Below are 10,000 nucleotides of genomic sequence, written 5' to 3' on the forward strand. Positions count from 1 at the left end.
GCCGCGCTGACGGCTTCCTGGAGTCGCTGAGAAACGCCAAATTTTATCTTTTTTACGGAATCTTTTCATATCCAACAGTCGCCGTCGTTTTTTATGTCTCCGTGACGACACATCGGCAACAATTAAAACTCTCCGAACGAGCAGCGACCTCAGCTTCTTCTTCTTCTGCTTCTTCTTCTATTTTTGTTTTTATTTATTCATTTATTTCATTTACACTCCCAGCCGAGGTCACACCTCCGGTAACGAAGCTGGCCCGTTGCCCCGGCAACCGAGAGTAATTTCGGCTAAATGGATACGACTCAACCATCTCCCTCTCTCTCTCCCTCCCTCCCTCCCTCCCTCCCTCTCTCTCTCTCTCTCTCCATCCCTCTATCCCTCCCTCTCTCTCTCTCCATCCCTCTCTCTCTCTCTCCCTCTCTCCATCCCTCCCTCTCTCTCTCTCCATCCCTCTCTCTCTCTCCATCCCTCCCTCTCTCTCTCTCCCTCTCCCCCTCTCTCTCTCTCTCCATCCCTCCCTCTCTCTCTCTCTCTCTCCATCCCTCCATCCCTCCCTCTCTCTCCCTCTCTCTCTCATGACAAAAGAATCGGCCATTTTAAATCATAATGAAGGTTATTATTACAGCGACAGACATTTTTTTCCTTCTCTTCTCTCTTTCCCTCCGCGGCGGTCGGAGGTGTTTTCACTAAAAGTTTACGTGCTATTTCCACGTTATTTATTAAGAATTTTTGCATTTTTGTATTCGCACCCGAGATTTTTATTCATGTTTCCGACATATTTGGCAAGTCAAAAACCTCTTTATCTGTTTTCTGCATCAACTCACATCCTCTTTAACTTACTGTCAAAACACACACACACACACACACACACTGACACACACACACACACACTGACCTACACACACACTGTGACACACACACACACTGACACACACACACACTGACACGCACAAACAGATCCTACCTGGTGTCGCTGCTGGTCCAGTTTAGTCCACAAACTTGTCAAAGTCCCTGAGGGAGGAAACACAATGATGTGAGTTCATGGATATATCCCAGAATGCATCACACCACCAGAGAGAATGCAGCTTTAACACATGAAGCATAGACTTCTATACAACCAGAGGAGTCGCCCCCTGGTGGTCAGGAGAGAGAATGCAGCTTTAACACATGAAGCATAGACTTCTATACAACCAGAGGAGTCGCCCCCTGGTGGTCAGGAGAGAGAATGCAGCTCTAACACATGAAGCATAGACTTCTATACAACCAGAGGTCGCCCCTGGTGGTCAGGAGAGAATGCAGCTCTAACACATGAAGCATGGACTTCTATACAACCAGAGGTCCCTGGTGGTCAGGAGAGAGAATGCAGCTCTAACACATGAAGCATGGACTTCTATACAACCAGAGGAGTCGCCCCCTGGTGGTCAGGAGAGAGAATGCAGCTTTAACACATGAAGCATGGACTTCTATACAACCAGAGGAGTCACCCCCTGGTGGTCAGGAGAGAGAATGCAGCTTTAACACATGAAGCATGGACTTCTATACAACCAGAGGAGTCGCCCTCTGGTGGTCAGGAGAGAGAATGCAGCTTTAACGCACCAAGTCATGGTAAAATGAAAGCGTGGTTCTCGACCAGTTCTAAAGGTCAAAAGGTCACGAGACTGTCTCAGCGTACACAGATCAGTGTTTACATGCTGATCGGTGGTTTTGATTGGCAGCTCAAAGCCGTCGATGAATCCAACCGTCAACAAATAAAAACTCTTTCAGATCACTCGTGTCATCAGTTTGTCATCTGGATTTTTTTTGTTTTCTTTTGTCACTATTATCTGTTTGTGTGTGTGTGTGTGTGTTTGTATGTTTTGGGGGTTGTGTTCAAAGCCCGTCGGGGGTTTTGTGTTCCGTCTCACGCTGAGATCGGATTTCTTTTCATCCCCTGATATCATTTGAAGTGTCATCTTTTGTTTGGATATGCAAATAACTCAAACTACACTGAACAGATGACGGACGGCATCACAGTGAGGGGACGACAGACGTGGCAGTCAATAAATATTAATATTAGCTCAATTAGATTTCTCCTATTTCAAGAAAAAAAGGGGTGAATATAAATCTATATAATACTTTTTGTTTTAAACATATACATATATAGTTACAGATTACCTCAAACTACAAAAGAAAAAATAAATACCAATTATAAAAACATAATGACCACAAACCAAAATAATATTCTGTGTATATGAACCCAAACAGAGAGGCGATATTCAATTAAAGTTGATCAATTAAATGTAAAATCAAAGCGTTCGTGACATTCGTATAAAATCAAACGAGAGGAAACGGCACTGAATATTCTCCCGACCACCGGAGGGCGCTCAAAAAAATGAACTGCTAGGAATCCAAAGAAGAAGAAGAAGAAGAAGAAGAAGAAGAAGAAGAAGAAGAAGAAGAAGAAGAAGAAGAAGAAGAAGATTCTCACTGATTGGCCGACAAACCAACAAACAAATAAAAAAACTAAAGAAAACAAGCCCCTTATCTAAGAGGCTAAAAGAGGACAACAAGCTGAGACACACACACACACACACACACACACACACACACACACACACATAAATACACACACACACACTGCTTCTCATGAAATGTGTCAGCAGCTGACAGATTAAACTCTCTGTCAGTGCAGCTTGAAACCTCTCCTCCTCCTCTCCTCCTCCTCCTCTCCTCCTCTCCCATCCTCCTCTCCTCCTCCTCTCCTCCTCTCCCATCCTCCTCTCCTCCTCCTCTCCTCTCCCATCCTCCTCTCCTCCTCCTCTTCTCTCCTCTCATCCTCCTCTCCTCCTCCTCTCCTCTCCTCCTCTCCCATCCTCCTCTCCTCCTCCTCTTCTCTCCTCTCTCATCCTCCTCTCCTCCTCTTCTCTCCTCTCTCATCCTCCTCTCCTCTCCCATCCTCCTCTCCTCCTCTCCTTTTCTCCCATCCTCCTCTCCTCCCCTCCTCTCCTCCCCTCCTCCTCCTCCTCTCCTCATCTCCTCTCCTCCCCTCCTCTCCTCCTCCCTCCTCTCCTCCCCTCCTCCTCTCCCATCCTCCTCTCCTCCTCCTCTCCCATCCTCCTCTCCTCTCCTCTCCTCCTCCTCCTCCTCCTCTCCTCCTCTCCTCCTCCTCTCCTCCTCCTCCTCCTCCTCCTCCTCCCCTCCTCCTCCTCCCACTCCCTCCTCCTCCTCCTCCTCCTCCTCCCCCCTCCTCCTCTCCTCCTCCTCCCTCCTCCTCCTCCCTCTCCTCCGCCTCCTCTCCTCCTCCTCCTCCCTCCTCCTCCTCCCTCCTCCTCCTCCTCCTCCTCTCCCTCCTCCTCTCCTCCTCCTCCTCCTCCTCCTCTCCTCCTCCCCTCCTCCTCCTCCCCATCCTCCTCCTCCTCTCCTCCTCTCCTCCTCCTCTCCCCTCCTCCTCCTCTCCTCTCCTCCCTCCTCCTCCTCCTCCTCCTCTCCTCCCATCCCTCCTCCTCTCTCCTCCTCCTCTCCTCCTCCCTCCCTCCTCTCCTCCTCCTCCCCCTCCTCCTCCTCTCCATCCTCCTCCTCCTCTCCTCTCTCCTCTTCCTCCTCTCCTCTTCCTCCTCTCCCTCCTCTCCTCCCTCCCCTCCTCCCTCCTCTCCTCCAGCCTCCTCCCTCTGCTCCTCCTCCTCTCCTCCTCCCCTCCTCTTCATCCCCTCTCCTCCTCTTCCTCACCTCCTCCTCCTCCTCCTCCTCCCCCTCCTCCTCCTCCTCCTCTCTCTCCTCCGCCTCCTTCTCTCCCTCCTCTCTCCTCCGCCTCCTCCTCCTCCTTCTCTTCCTCCTCCTGCTCCTCCTCCTCTCCTCATCCTCCTTCTCTTCCTCCTCTCTCTCCCCTCCTCCTCTCCTCCTCCCTCCTCCTCCTCCTCTCCTCCTCCCTCCTCTCTCTCCTTCTCCTCCTCCTCTCTCCTCTCCTCCTCCTCCTCTCTCCTCTCCTCCTCCTCTCCTCCTCCTCCTCCTCTCCTCCTCCTCCTCCTCTCTCCTCTCCCTCCTCCCCTCTCCCTCCTCCTCCTCCTCCTCCTCCCTCCTCCTCCTCTCTCCTCCCCTCTATCCTCCTCCTCCCTCCTATCCTCCTCTCCTCCTCCCCCTCCTCCTCCTCCTCCTCCCCTCCTCCTCCTCTATCCTCTCCTCCCTCCCCTCCTCTCCTCCTCCCCTCTCCCTCCCCCCCTCCTCTCTCCTCCTCTCCTCCTCCTCCTATCCCTCCTCTCCTCCTCCTCCTCTCTTCCTCACCTCCTCTCCTCCTCCTCCTCCTCTCTCCCCTCCTCCTCCTCCCCTCCTCCTCCCCTCCTCCCTCCTCCCTCCTCCTCCCTCCTCCTCTATCCCTCCTCTCCTATCCTCCTCCTCCCCTCTCCTCCTCCTCCCCTCCTCTCCTCCTCCTCCTCCTCTGCTCCTCCTTCCTCCCCTCCTCTCCTCCTCCCCCTCCTCCTCCTCCCTCCTCCTCCCTCCTCCCTCCTCTCCTCCTCCTCCCCTCTTCCCCCCCCCCTCCTCTCCTCCTCCTCCTCTCCTCCCCTCCTCTCCTCCTCCCCTCTCCTCCTCCCTCCTCCCTTCTCCTCCTCCCCTCCTCTCCTCCCTCCTCTCCTCCCTCCTCCTCTTCTCCTCTCCTCCCCTCCCCTCCTCTCCTCCCTCCCCTCCCCTCCTCTCCTCCTTCCCTCCTCTCCTCCCTCCTCCCTCCTCTCCTCCTTCCTCCCCCCTCCTCTCCTCCCTCCTCTCCTCTCCTCCCTCCTCCCTCCTCCCTCCTCTCCTCCCCTCCTCTCCTCCTTCTCTATGAAACTAAACAGGGGAACAAAGTGTCTCAATAATTCAGCCGCCAGGACCTCACAGTGTGTGTGTCTCTGTGTGTGTCTCTGTGTGTGTCTTTGTGTGTGTGTGTGTGTGTGTCTCTGTGTGTGTCTCTGTGTGTGTCTCTGTGTGTGTCTGTGTGTGTGTCTCTGTGTGTCTCTGTGTGTGTGTGTGTGTGTCTGTGTGTGTCTCTGTGTGTCTGTGTGTGTCTCTGTGTGTCACCGTGTGTGTCGATTTGTCTCCTTGTGTGTCTTTGTGCATGTGTGTGTGTGTGTTTGTGTCCGTGTGTGTGTGCATGTGTGTCATATAAAGGTTCCTCTCACACACACACACACACACACACACACTCTCACACACATGTTCCCCACAGAGCCTACAAGTCATAAATGTATTGACGGTTTAGCGCAGAAAATCAACTCACACCTCACGCATGTTCTCCGTACGCCTGTCCACCCTGATAACGGTGTGTGTGTGTGTGTGTGTGTGTGTGTGTGTGTGTGTGTGTGTGTGTGTGTGCATGGACGCTCGCTCCTACGCACCCCGATGGCCATCTGAAGTGGTGGTGGGACAGATGGTACGTAGGTCGCTCTTTCCCCTGCGCACACACACACACACACACACATTGACCACGTGCACACTCTCTCTGGACGGTGTGTGTGCTCATGGCTCTTCTCTCTTTCGCTCTTCGTTGAGTCTATCAATGATTCTTGATGTTAAACTCAGACAAAACCGAAGTAATTTTACTCGGCCCTGAGCACCTCAGAGATCAATGATCTGATGATGTGGATTCTGTAGACGGCATTGCCCTGGCATCCAACACCACTGTAAAGAATCTTGGCGTTATCTTTGATCGGGACTTGTCCTTTAACTCCCTTGTAAGCAAATCAGGACTGCATTCTTTCAGTCTCTTAAATCAACTTTAAAAATTATCAGGCTGCTCTTGTCTCAAGATGCGAAAAGAAGTTTCTTCGTTCGTTTCGTTACTTGAGGACTGGATTACTGCAACTTATTATCAGGCTGCTATAAGTCTCTTAAGTCAACTCCTTATTATCAGGCTGCTCTATAAGTCTCATAGGTCAACTCCTTATTATCAGGCTGCTCTATAAGTCTCTTAAGTCAACTCCTTATTATCAGGCTGCTCTAATAAGTCTCTTAAGTCAACTCCTTATTATCAGGCTGCTCTATAAGTCTCTTAGGTCAACTCCTTATTATCAGGCTGCTCTATAAGTCTCTTAGGTCAACTCCTTATTATCAGGCTGCTCTATAAGTCTCTTAAGTCAACTCCTTATTATCAGGCTGCTCTATAAGTCTCTTAGGTCAACTCCTTATTATCAGGCTGCTCTATAAGTCTCTTAGGTCAACTCCTTATTATCAGGCTGCTCTATAAGTCTCTTAGGTCAACTCCTTATTATCAGGCTGCTCTATAAGTCTCTTAGGTCAACTCCTTATTATCAGGCTGCTCTATAAGTCTCTTAGGTCAACTCCTTATTATCAGGCTGCTCTATAAGTCTCTTTGGTCAACTCCTTATTATCAGGCTGCTCTATAAGTCTCTTAGGTCAACTCCTTATTATCAGGCTGCTCTATAAGTCTCTTAGGTCAACTCCTTATTATCAGGCTGCTCTATAAGTCTCTTAGGTCCCTCCAGTTGATCCAGAATGCTGCTCGTGTTCTCACTAAAACTAAGAACAGAGATCACATCACTCCTGCACTAGCTGCTCTGCACTGGCTCCCAGTAAAATCAAGAATCACTTTTAAAATTCTTCTCTTAACGTACAAAGCCTTGATTGGTGATGCTCCATCATATCTTAAGGAGCTTGTAGTACCATATTGCCCCACTAGAGAGCTGCGCTCACTAAATGCGGGACTACTTGTAGTTTCTAGAGTCTTAAAAAGTAGAATGGGAGCCAGAGCCTTTAGTTATCAAGCTCCTCTTTTATGGAACCAGCTTCACCTTCAGTCCGGGAGGCAGACACAGTCACCTCGTTTAAGTAGACTTAAGACCTTCCTCTTTGACAGAGCTTATAGTTAGGGCTGAATCAGGTTCACCTGGTCCAGCCCCTTGATATGCTGCTATAGGCTTATAGCTGCCGGGGGGACATTTAGGATGCACTGAGCACCTATCTCCTCTTTTTCTCTCCTTAGGGATGAATGTTCATCTCTCAATCACACGTTACTAACTCTGCTTTCTCCCGGGTCCTTTTGACTTCACGTCTCATGTCATCGGGGACCCTGAGAGACGATAGATCCTCTCTGCTGATGGGTCGCCGGACCCTATGAGGCGACATAAATCTATCTGCTGATGATCGATCATCGAGGTGTGGAATTCCTGCTCCTGACTACGCCACTGTCCTGTTGAGACTCCGCCCACTGTTGAGACTCCGCCCACTCCTCCTCCCCACCGCCATCTGCCTGATGGATCGTGGAGGTCTCCATCGTGGAATATGCCTACTATGAACTATTCATACACTCTGTCATATTCATTGAATGTATTTAAACTCTAAATCTGTCCTTCTGGTCACATGACATCTATTGCATCTGTCCATCCTGGAGAGGGATCCTCCTCTGTTGCTCTCCTGAAGGTTTCTTACCTTTTTTCCCCCTGAAGGGTTATTTGGGAGTTTTTCCTGATCCGATGTGAGGTCAAAGGTCAAAGGTCAGGGATGTCTATGTGTACAGATTGTAAAGCACTCCGAGACAAATTTGTAATTTGTGAAATTGGGCTATAAAAATAAACTGAATTGAATTGAATTAGATTCGGTCATGTGACACTAAACGGCTCGTTGAGGAACATTTTCTTATTATTGACAATATTTTACTAATTTTAATTGAAATTATTTATTTTTTTCCTTACTATTATAGATTTATTGTAGTATTTATTAACTTTTTTCCCTCTGGGGTCGGCAAGCTTTTAGTAAGTAAGCGGCCTCTTGGTTCACCGGTGAGTCGGATCAACGTTTTATTTTTATTTTTTTCAAAGATAAAAACATAAACATTTAACTCTTTAACTCTGTAGTTTAATTATTGTTTTAGGAGTTTTTTAATAAAACATTTTCCTCCCGTAGCGATGACATCACGCAACTAACAATCTGCCAATCCAGCGTCGGCCAATCAGAGGCAGAGGGGGGCGGGGCTGTTTTGGGGAAAGCGGTTAGCGTAAAATATATAAAACATTTGGACTCTGGACTGTAAAGCGACTTCGGGTGCCCTGAGAAGCGCTATATAAAATAAATGATTATTATTATTATTATTATTATTTATAAATATTAACTCCCAGCAGCTGTGAACGAGGTTGTTTCCATGGCGATGAGCTTCAACACGTCTCTGATCACGTGACTATGTGAACAGCCAATCGGTGTTGAGACCAGCAGCAGGAGGAGAGCTAGCCACGTTAGCATCTCGGTTCACTTCAGTTACACTGTGATGCGTTCAGGCTCCGCTCAGTGAAAAGGAGCGCTGGCTGAAGGTGAATTATAAAGTTCTCGTGGTGCGTTCACATGCAATCTAGTAAATTGTAGTGTTGGTGATGGACTAGAATAAATAAAGATATTTTCACGTGAATATAAAATAAATATTAGAGATGAATTATGAGTTGTTTACATTAATTCATCATTATAACCATTAGTGATAAGATTTAATCCATAATAATGTTTTAATTCTTTATCATTTAATTTTTTATTTATTTATGAACATCATTGTTTTTTAGAATGACAATATCAAAATAAAAGTAAAACATTTATACTTTAGTTTACTAACTGTTTGTTTTGGGGACCGAAAATACATTGAGTTTAATATTATATATTATAATAATATTGTTATAATATATCCGTTTTATTCTGTAAATATAGATAATTATGATTGCTATTAGCATCAGCATCTAAAAGTTTTATATTAAATATATTAAATATGTTAAATATATTTAATATATTTAATATATTTTCTCCCTTTTGTTCTTCTTTTTTTTGCCCAGTTTTATTTTGTAGTATCGCCCTCATCGTTAATGTGTCATTTCTGCTTCCTGCGACTCATTAAGCATCAAAGAAACTCTGAGAGCCCAAACTAGTTGAGCCCAGAACCCTCGATGTGACCTTTGACCTCTGACCTCACTTCTCTGCATACATGATACACTCAGGGGAATCACATGGAGTATGACACGCTGCTGGAGCAGCTCTGGGAGGGCGTTGAAGAAAGATGGTGTTGTGGTTGTTGTTGTCGCTGTTGTTGTTTTTGTTGTTGTTGTTGTTGTTGTTGTTGTGTGAGCGGAGGCTCGTTAGAGAGCAGCAGGGCCGGCGGCCGTGTGTCGGAGTCCCCCCGACCGGGGCCCCTCTCTCAACACGTCATGGAACATTCCCGGAACCAGCCAGGGCACCACCCACCTCTCTCTCTCTCTCTCTCTCTCACACACACACATGGAGAGGAAGCGAACGATGAGCAGAGGAGATAAAGTCTCCTCTCTCTTCTCCTTGTTTTAAACTGTTTTTTTCTTCATTTATCAGGAGACGAACTTGACGACAACACGCGCACGCGCGCACACGCACGAGCACAACAAGCCTTCTATTTGAATACCTCTCGTGTCTCTTTGTAGCGGCAACAAGGAAACACCAGAGGTCACACACACACACACACACACACACACTCACTCTGGATGTTATGAGAGTGATGTGTTACAGAGTGAACTTATGTGTCCCCCCCCCCCATACAGATGCGGGCGCAGCTGCACAACATGCAGGAACATTAAAAAAGAAGAAGAAGAAGAAGAAGAATCCACCCTCTTCCTCTCTCACACCTCTCCGAGGCTCCACTTTCACGGCTTCAGATTCCACGACCCCCCCCCCCCCCCGGTCTCCCGGTCTCTCCCCGCCGCCCCGGGGCCGTGTGCAGCTATACTGCAAATTCCTCAGGATGTTACGCAACCGCGGGGTAATCTGCATGCACCGCGCCGCGTGCCCGGGGTATTCCCCGTGCACGGCCGTGCCCTTATAAACCCAACACACACACACACACACACACAGGTCCCCAAGTGCCTGAACAGACCATAATGTCCGCAACGCAGCATCAATACAAACACAACCGGAGCCCCGCTGTCAGCGGGAGGCGCGCGCGAGGACACGTATGGAGGTTTCGGTTTGCTCACCTTGCGTCCGCGCTCCGGTCCGCGCGTCTCTGGTCGAGAATGACAACAAGCGAACCCCCCGGTGA

At 48.4% G+C, this 10,000-nt stretch overlaps 1 protein-coding gene across 5 annotated transcripts in view; it reads right to left on the minus strand.

Moving 5' to 3' along the window:
* hivep2a (HIVEP zinc finger 2a) overlaps window positions 1–10,000 on the minus strand; it is a 96,922-nt gene that overhangs the window by 86,574 nt on the left and 348 nt on the right. For 3 of the 5 annotated variants that reach the window (XM_056427451.1, XM_056427450.1, XM_056427452.1), the window contains exons 1-2: window positions 9,936–10,000; window positions 962–1,008 (exon numbers count right to left, since the gene is read on the minus strand). The exon at window positions 9,936–10,000 is cut by the window's right edge and continues 348 nt beyond it. The gene's annotated coding sequence lies outside the window, so the exon portion shown is untranslated. Of the gene's footprint in view, window positions 1–961; window positions 1,214–9,935 lie in introns of those variants that run through there. The other 2 variants (XM_056427454.1, XM_056427455.1) reach the window with 1 other exon arrangement.

Source organism: Pseudoliparis swirei, chromosome 12, assembly GCF_029220125.1.
Source record: "Pseudoliparis swirei isolate HS2019 ecotype Mariana Trench chromosome 12, NWPU_hadal_v1, whole genome shotgun sequence".
Lineage (NCBI taxonomy): Eukaryota > Metazoa > Chordata > Actinopteri > Perciformes > Liparidae > Pseudoliparis > Pseudoliparis swirei.